Raw genomic sequence first — 9177 nt, 5'->3', positions numbered from 1 at the left:
TGGCTAGAATCAGGCTCTATCTATTGTTTCTGTCTCTTCACGCTATTTGCAGTTATCTCCTACTCGAACTTCTTCCGAGTTGGTCAATAACACTGTTTTATTCTATAATAAAAAAGCAGCCCTCCTATAAAATACCTCATCTAGCTATCACTCCATTAGACAAAATACTTTCCAAAAAAAAAGAGAAAGGAAAAGGACTTCCTCACTTCCTCTGTCCACCAGAGTTCTGTCCAATCACAGGAATGAAACTGCTTTCATTAATGTATGCCATGAGTCATCTTCTAATTAACAAAACCAGTAGATTCTTTCCACCCAGGCTACCAGGAGTCTTTGGGAATGTGGCTCTTTTTGACCACACCCCTCCAATTAACACTATCTGCCCCCTCCGAGTGTGATGGTAATGCTGCCATTCCAACGTATACCAAATTGTGATGATTGAAGCTGAGGTTCAGAATGTTTTGAAAAGTTTAAATAAGAAATCTATCATAGATAATAAACTCTCCTTCCAGAATGGTGCCATGAAATCATGACCTTTTGACCAAGGCAGATAGTTACTCTCCATCTGTGAGAACATCAACAATTATATGTCCAGCATCACTCTCTCCTTCTTCAAGTCATGCAACCTCTCCTTTCCTCCTGATGACTGCCTGTCTCCCATTCTGGAGTTAGTGGTTGGGTGGGCAATCAAAGGGTCACATTTACCCTGTCACACTACAGGATTGGAAATGTGTATTAGTTTGCTAGGGCGTTCAAGAGAAAGTACCAAAGACTGGATGGCTTAAACAATAAAAATTTACTTTTTCACAGTTCCAAAGGCTAGAAGTCCAGGATCAAGGTGTCAGTAGGGTTGATATCTTTCGAGGCCTCACTGTCTGGCTTGTAGACGGCCATCTGCTCCCTGTACCTTCACATAGTCTTCCCCTCTGTACACATCTGTGTCTAAATTTCCTCTTCTTATAAGAACATCAGTCATATTGGATTAGGGCCTGCCCTAATGACCTCATTTTAACTTAATTACATCCTTAAAGAACATATTCCAAGAAATACAGTCACATTCTGAGTTACTAGGGGTTAGAAATTCAAAATACGTATTTGGGGGAGAATACAATTTGGCCCATACCTGGGTGAACCAAAGCTGGCCAATCAGTATATCCCATGCCCCTAAATAGAGAGGTTGGTCCCATTTGGGGATATTTTCAGGCAAGATTATGCAGTGTCTTTTTGAGGATTGATAAATATGTGGAAAAAGGAAGGTCATATCCTACTTTCTGAGATCCACAGTTCCAGTAATGATATAGGTTTGGAGCTTACCTATAAGCTTACAAAGCTTCTTTTTTTTAGCCACGTAGAGAAAAACTGTCAAGGATCAACATGAGGAAAAAAGACGTGAGAGATAGGAGGAGAAAGAATTCTGATATTATTTGACCACACATATCCAGCATGTCTAAACTAGGGAACTTTTATAATTTTTACCTGAGGCCATATGTTTTTCTTTTACTAACTAATGTCACTTCCAATTGAAAAAAGCCAAACAAACTGTACCTTGGAAAAATAGATACATTTGGCAAAGTAAGGTAGACTGCCTGTTGTGTTGCTGTAAATACAAGTCAATCATAGGTTACCAAACATTGCTAACAGTCATTGCCCCTACTGAAACGAATCTAAGAAGTGTTGCAGATCAAGTGATCACTACCCTCCAGAATTTTTCCCTGTATGGAACTTCTTGGTAAAGGGAGGCCATGGCAAGTTCTTGGTAATAACTTGAGAACAACTTCAGTTCCTCAACCAACTTTTTATTGGACTCCACCAACATAGCCATTAATATGCAAGACAAGAAGAGCATGAAATTTCTCAAAGGAGAAATTTCTCAACGTTTCTTGCAGTATTAATGCAAAATAAGGCAAGGTGTCATTTTTCCACTATGAAATTTGTGAAAATGTGTCACAATCCGAGTGCTGATCTCATGAAGTATTTTCTAGCTCTCTTCCTTTTTTGTACATGGTAGATTTGTATTTCCTGGGCAACTTATGACTGGGTGAAGCCATATGACTAGTTATGGCTAATGGGGATGTGAACGTAAGTGCTGCTTTTCACTTCCGGCTTAGAATATTCCATTTCTGATGTAAAGTCCTCCAGATCTCTCCTGGGTAGGATTCCAGAGCAGAGTGCCCATCGAGCCTGAAAAAGATAAATAGTTTGAGCAAGACATAAACCTAAGTTACTGTAAGTCACTAAGGTTTGGGGATTGTTTGCTACTATGGATAATATAGCCTGTCCTGACTGAAACAAAATGTAAAACATGACAACACCCTATTTTGACGAAGCAGATTAAAATTGCATATTTGTATATTGTTAGTGACAAGTAAATTGGGGTAAATTTTTGAAGTATACATTGGCAGGATATCCTATGAGATCATTAAATTTTTAATCTTTCTTCTGGTAATATATCCTAATATAAAAAGGACAAAGGGAGAAAAGAAGTATTAGCACTGATAACAGAAGTTTTATTTTCTAGAAAATTTAGGGCCAAATTAGTTTTCATAAAGTTCCAGTGTATTATAAGTTAAAAGTGCCTAAGCTGAGCTCAGGCCCTGTATTAGTCAGGGTTCTCCAGAGAAATAGAACCAATAGGCCACATATGGATATTTATTTAGGAATTTATTATAGATTTATTATCAGAATTGGCTTATGTGGTTTTCGAGGGCAAGAAATAGGACAATCTGCTGTCTGCAAGTGGAGAACCAGGAAAGCTGGTGGTATAATTCAGTCCAAAGTCTTGAGAATCCTAGGGGTGATGGTGTTAAGTCCAAGTCTGAGCACAAAAGATGAATATCTCAGCTCAAGTAGAGGGTGTGAATTCACCCTTCCTCCACCTTTTTCTCCCATATAAGTGCTCAACAGTTTGGATAATATCCACACACATTGGTGAAAGTGATTTTCTTTACTCAGTTTACTGATTCAAAAGCTACTTTCTTCCAAAGATACCCTCACAGTCACACCCAGAAATAATATTTTACCAACTATCAAGGAATCTCTTAGCCCAGTTGAGCTGACACATCAAATCTTCCCCTTGTAAGCTAATTTTTCAAAGAAATTAAAGTCCATACTTATTCCTCTACAATTACTGCTGAATCCTGGCAGAAGCATCTCACTCAGACACCTGGGTGGGTTTCAAGTTTCTTCAGCAGCTGTGGCCTGGGATTTTTTATTACTGGAATGCTGGTGGTCTCTCATTAATGTTGATAAGCCCAAAGAGTTAGATGATCACACAAGATAATCAAGGCATGCACCTGTTAACAGTTTAATTTGTTTCTTAAATTGGCCTCTTTATTTTATGTAGGTCTCTCACCACTTGTAGGTTTTCGGTGACTATTTTTCATTTTCTTGACCTCTCAGTTTCTCTCTCAGGCCTGGCCATTTGTTTCATTTGTTTTTCAAATCGTACTCTTTAGATCTCTGGAGTAACCACATGAAGTCAGTGAGTTTTTTATGTTCCAAAGGTACCTTCCCCACCCTAGAGTGGATAATCTCACCAAAACAGTAACAAACCCTGGCCTGGATTTAATCTTTTGCCTGGTTTACATTTAATATGGTTCAGTTTGTCTGTCTTCCCTTAAAGTCTCCATCTATTCATTTTTTGAACATGTTCCCTAAGGACACAGGACTCTTCATGCTGACTATCCACCAGTAATAGCTTTGTCACCTCAAAACCCATCCAGCAGTTCTTTGAAGTGTTTACATTGCTCTTCCTTTCTCAAATCTGCTCAGATTTCAGTAACCATTTGGTGTAGCTCCCCAATCTTCAAGGGGCGGTTCTCTGCTTGCCCTTTCCATAAGTATGATTGGAGTGAAAGGTAAGTAAATGGATTCCAACGCCATTCTTGACTGGAAGTTGGGAATTAAGACAAGTGACATTAGTCATGCAGCCCAGCTCCAAATCTGCTTAAACTTCTAGTTGTCCTTACTCCTTCATTGAAGAACTAATCCACATTAGAGTGGGATCTTCAATCACATATCAAAAGAAGTGAGAGGTTTTAAAATTTACAGTTTGAGCCTTGGGACATTTCATTAGATTAACAGATGGTATGCAACATATTGGGAAATACAGGAGCTAAAAATGGGATTAGCAAGGCTATACTCTCAGGGATCATTTCTATAGCTCATTACTAGAGAAGTTTCCCTGAACATGTAGAGCACTGATAATAAACCAGTGATCTAGTAAGTTAAAAAAAAAAAAGGCGGGGGGATAAAACTCCCATAATAATGGGAGTTTTGTGTTTTGTTGTAGAGGAGCTCTATTTGTCTGCAAGACCCAGAGCCTTTAGACTTTAAAATAATAGAACAATTTACTAGAATAGCTTTGAAGTTCTGGAATTTACTAGAATAGCTTTGAAGTTCTGGAGGCCAGAAATCCAAAATCAAAGCACCAGCAATGTTCTCTTTTTTTTTTTTTCAATTATTATTTACTTATTTGGTTGCGCTGGGTCTTAGTTGCAGCATGCAAACTCTTAGTTGAGGGATGCACGTGGGATCTAGTTCCCTGACCTCGGATCAAATCCGGCTGGGCCCCCTTCTTTGGGAGCGTGAAGTCTTAACCACTGGGACACCAGGGAAGTCCCCACCAGCCATGTTCTCTTAAGGCCTCTCTTTTTTGGCTTTCAGATGGCCATCTTCTCCCTGTTTCCTCCCGTGGCCTCTTCTCTGTGCATAGCCATCCCTGGTGTCTCTTTATGTTCTTATAAGGACACCAGTTATAATGGAATAGGGCACCATCTTTGGGACCTCACTTAACTTTAATTACCTTTTTTTAAAGCCCTGTCTCCAGATACAGTCACATTAGGGGTTAAGGTTGGACACATGAATTTGTTGTGGGGGAAGGGGGCACAGTTCAGTCCATAACACCAGGTACATGGTGTACTTCAATAATGTAAACAAAGAGACTGAATTCACTGTATGAGTTTAAGATATCCCAAACCTTCCAAGAAAAAATGTGATAGTGGGAGTGGGCATGAAGGTAGAGATGGGAGGCAGATGGGGGAGAGTAAGAGGAAGGAGGTGAGAGAGAAAGAAATGTGGGGAAGGAGGAGAGAGGGGAGAGAAAGGGAAAGATGGAGAGAGGGGGTAAAGAGAGGAGAGGAAGAGAAGGAGGGAAAGAGGAAAAGGGAGAGAACGAATAAATGGGACTCCACAAGAAGCAAATGTATGGTTTAATGGTTACATAATTGAACTCTGGAGGGTGACTGCCTAGGCTTATGTCTCAGTTCTGTCACTTAAGAGCTATGTGACCATGGGGAAATCACTAAATCGTTCCATGCCTTAGTTTCTTAACCTCTCAAATGAAGTAAAGAATATACCTACCTCATATTATAATTTATAGAATCAAATGAGCTAATACATGTACAGACTGGCATATGTTTAAGCAAGTGCTATGTAAACATCTACTATTATCAGTCAAGTTTAAGACTTCCACCTGAGATCCAACGTATAAACAAGAAATGAGGACCTACCTGCCTCTGTGAAGATCCAGTGACAGTGTGCAGCTTGGGGAATAGCCCATTCCCTTTTTTCACTCCCATGCTTGCCTCTCCTGCTTGGGCCTAGGTTTGAATAATCACAGCCAGCTCTGAATATAGAACTAGACAGATTGCTCCACTGAGCTGTGCTGAGGTGGCTGGGACGTACACTGTAGTTCTCATGTGATTTTATTTATGCCTGATATTTCCTAGCATAAACCTAATTTCCCATCTAGGAAATGCTCATATCCTGCCTTTCCATGATAAGGCTAAGTGAGAAATCTGTAGTTCTCAAATGTAATTTTTTCTACATGGGTTATCTTGCTAAGTTTTTTGCATTGAAACAACCAAAACAAAGCAACACCTCAGCAAAGACCTTTTTTTCCCCCTCCAGTTCACTGTGATACAGGTTGATAGAGCACACCAACCCTGAATATTATCCTTTCTGAAATGTGAGGCTGTCGGTGTTTTGCTCATTTCCTACATGGGCACTTCCAGAGGCTACAACACCATGCAGTAACTGGGAGCTGGAAAACCACAGGTAACGTTCACTCTGTGTGTTTATTAAAAGGTGTTAACAAGTAATTGCATGGCATCAGCCACTTAGACACATCTGAAATGGTATTTTTACCCTAAGTCTGAGGTATGTTTCCTTGGCATAGATTTTTATAGCTTTTAAAAAGAATATGGTTCTATAGTAGATGCCAAATATGTGGCTTCATCCAGTGCAATTCAGATGGCGGACAAGATGTGGTTCAGCAGTTATGGGGGTTGCAGTGAGTCAGCTATGGAGACAAACGTTTCCATGGTGACCTTCCCCATTCATTCAGTGTGAGGCCTCCTTACACCCATGAGGATTAATGACATGGCATTAACACAGATAATCATAATGAAGAGAGCTCTCTGACAGTGGGGCAACCCAACCCTGAATTTGTGAGGAAATAGGATGGAGGAATTTAGCCAATGTGTAGAGGAAGAAAATATTGAACTACAGGGAAAGGAAATCCATTTCTTTCTCTTTTATAGAATAGTTTTCCTGCCAGAATGGACCCTGCTGCTGACAGACTTCTATAGTCTCCCCTCTGAGAATTCTCTTACTACTATGACAAAGTGAGGGTGGAAATAAGTAACCCAAAGAAGTGATTCACTAAAGGTCAAAAGACACAGGATAAGAGAATATAGAAGGGGCATAGGCTTAAACTCTACTCATCCTGGTTTGTTTGTTTGTTTAAATACTTTAAAATGTTCTTTAGGAGGTCCTTTTTGGAAAAGTCTTTTTCCTGAAAGACTTACCTTTTTCTATAGCTTCATGGCAAAATTTTTGTTCCTTTCAGGGGAAAAGTGCTTTTCACATTGTGCTAATAGCAGCAGTTTACTTCTGTGTTCACAGATGTAGGACATTGTACAAACAGAGAATGTGAAACGTTAGGAGTCTACTCTCTAACTCCGATGCCAGCCTGGGTGAAATTATAGACACAAAGAGAGATTATGCTTTCTCAGCGCAGGATGCAGATTTTCACAGGCTCCCAGAGGATCGGGCCTTGGGATTTAGCTAGTTGTTTGCATGGTTATCTCATTTATTAAATTTTAAGATTCCATAGAGCAGAAACTTCATCTTATTCATCTTCGGCATTATCAGCTCCACTCCCACTGCACGCACACATGCAGATATACACAAGTACATGTGCACACGCAAACATTAATCTAGTATTGTTCTTTACACACCACACACCATGTTACCACGTATTTATGAAATGAGTGCATTTGATCAGCAACATAAAACCTCAGGTGAGGCAGTTAAGCGCTTTGTATGTGAAGTTTTAGAAATCCATAGAGCTAAATTTTAACAGTTTTTAAAACTATGTAGCACTGTTTTGCTTTTTTGAATGTTTACACAAGTAGATTTGACACAAATACAATAAAGCCTGAGAGGCAGTAAATGAAAAACATGTGTGAAGAAAATCAAGAGGCTCTGAAGGCAGCTGGACTATTCAGATTGATGAAATGACATGTGCAGAGTGCTGACGGCTGGACCTACTGTGGCATTTCTTAATCTGGCAAACGTTTATTGAGAACCTACTCTAATAGCCATTTGCTCTGTGCCAAGCACTATTCTAAGTGCTTTATGCATATTAACTTATTTAATCTTCCCCAAGAGGTAAACACTATTACTAAAATACCTATTTTTCATGCAAGTAAACTGAAATACAAGTAATTTAAGTAACTTGCCAAAATCCACACAGATAGTAGAGCTGGAGTCATAAATTGAACCAAGCAGCCAGGCTCCAGATCACAAGCTCTTAACCGCTAGGTGATACTGCTGATCCTTGGGCTGGGAACTCAGAATAAAGCCATCATCAGGAGGTACATACGTTTTCTTTGTTTTCATAAAGCTTAGAGTTTTGAAGGAGAGACATGCTGAAAACAACCAATTACAATCACAAGTGACAAGTGCTATATGAGAGCCAAGGAAGAACTGTAGAGACAGGGCAATATAAATCATTATAACCTAAGGATTATGAGGTTTCTCATAATGGGGAGAAGATCGAGATAGTAAACGAGGCGAGTGCCATTTCTGTACTGACCTTGTTTCCTGACGGTCATTGGTGATGAGATATGAATGGCTGAGCCAGAGGTGTTGAGTCATATTCAGGAGGGAATCTTTCCAAGTGATTCCTAAGGTCCGCTAATGATCTTTGAGAGACACACCTCTGGTAAGTGTGTCACAGGACAGAAAGATAGCATCTGACTAGATAGGGACCATCATACCAGGTAAAATGTGTCAGCAGAGACTGTTGGGAGGGACAGTATTGCCACAAAGCTAGAAGTGTAGATGTGGACCTTCTAGAAAACAGCACAGTAATAATACTGAGAAGCTCTGCTAGGGTAAGAGAATGCCATAGATGTGAGAAAATTTGGGGGAGCCAGGCACCTTCTAGAGGAAGTCCCTCTAAAAGTCAATCTAAATCTTAATGATCATTACACATTTTTATTCATCACCATAAAAGTTAGTACATATTGAACAGTTTCTATTTATCTAGCTTTATGCTAAGACTAGGAGGAAAGTATCATTATTACAATTGTTGTCGTCGTCATCATCATTGTTGTTTATCCTGATCAAAGTTACAACATAGTAGAGCTGAAGCTTTGACCCATTGTCATCGCACAACCCCCAGAAGTTGTCACTTAAGGTTGCTGATTGCCACCCTTTTGACTCTGAAGTTTGATAGTCAAATCTATGGGGACACATTGAAAAAAATGTAAGTTTTTTCTTTCTCACTTCAAAGTTTTTATGAATTTCAAGTATTGGTTGATTAGCTTCTTTCATACAACACTAATTACAGCAAAATATGTAGGGACAGGGCAAAGTGGAGGTCAGAAGAAGCCCTAAAACTGGGGAGAAATGTATTTTAAAACATCAGGGAAATGAATAAACAAAGAATCAAGAAGACAGACATAAGTATTGGAAGTCAGAGCAAGTCAGGAGTTTTAGAGGCCCCAGCAAACAGCTTCTAGATGATCCGCAGAAATAGAAGGGGTAAAAGCTAAATGTGTGGCCAGACAGGCAGGCCATCAGAAACTGCCAGGGGAGCCAAAGAACTGTAAGGACAAAGCACGACTTGTGGGACAGGAGGCCAGGACAGGAGCCCTGAGCCCAGGCGGC

General features: G+C 39.8%; 1 long non-coding RNA gene across 1 annotated transcript; it reads right to left on the bottom strand.

Moving 5' to 3' along the window:
- Positions 1-1872: 1872 nt before the first annotated feature.
- LOC141276099 (uncharacterized) lies at positions 1873-6230 on the bottom strand. The gene is made up of 3 exons (XR_012325044.1): positions 6145-6230; positions 5508-5597; positions 1873-2178 (listed from the first exon to the last, which is right to left on the bottom strand). It is a non-coding gene; the product is annotated as an uncharacterized lncRNA (long non-coding RNA).
- Positions 6231-9177: the final 2947 nt, after the last annotated feature.

Source organism: Tursiops truncatus, chromosome 12 (assembly GCF_011762595.2).
Source record: "Tursiops truncatus isolate mTurTru1 chromosome 12, mTurTru1.mat.Y, whole genome shotgun sequence".
In the NCBI taxonomy this organism is placed as follows: domain Eukaryota; kingdom Metazoa; phylum Chordata; class Mammalia; order Artiodactyla; family Delphinidae; genus Tursiops; species Tursiops truncatus.
The sequence above is the reverse complement of the archived record's forward strand: the minus strand, read 5'-3'. Positions and strand labels throughout refer to the sequence as shown.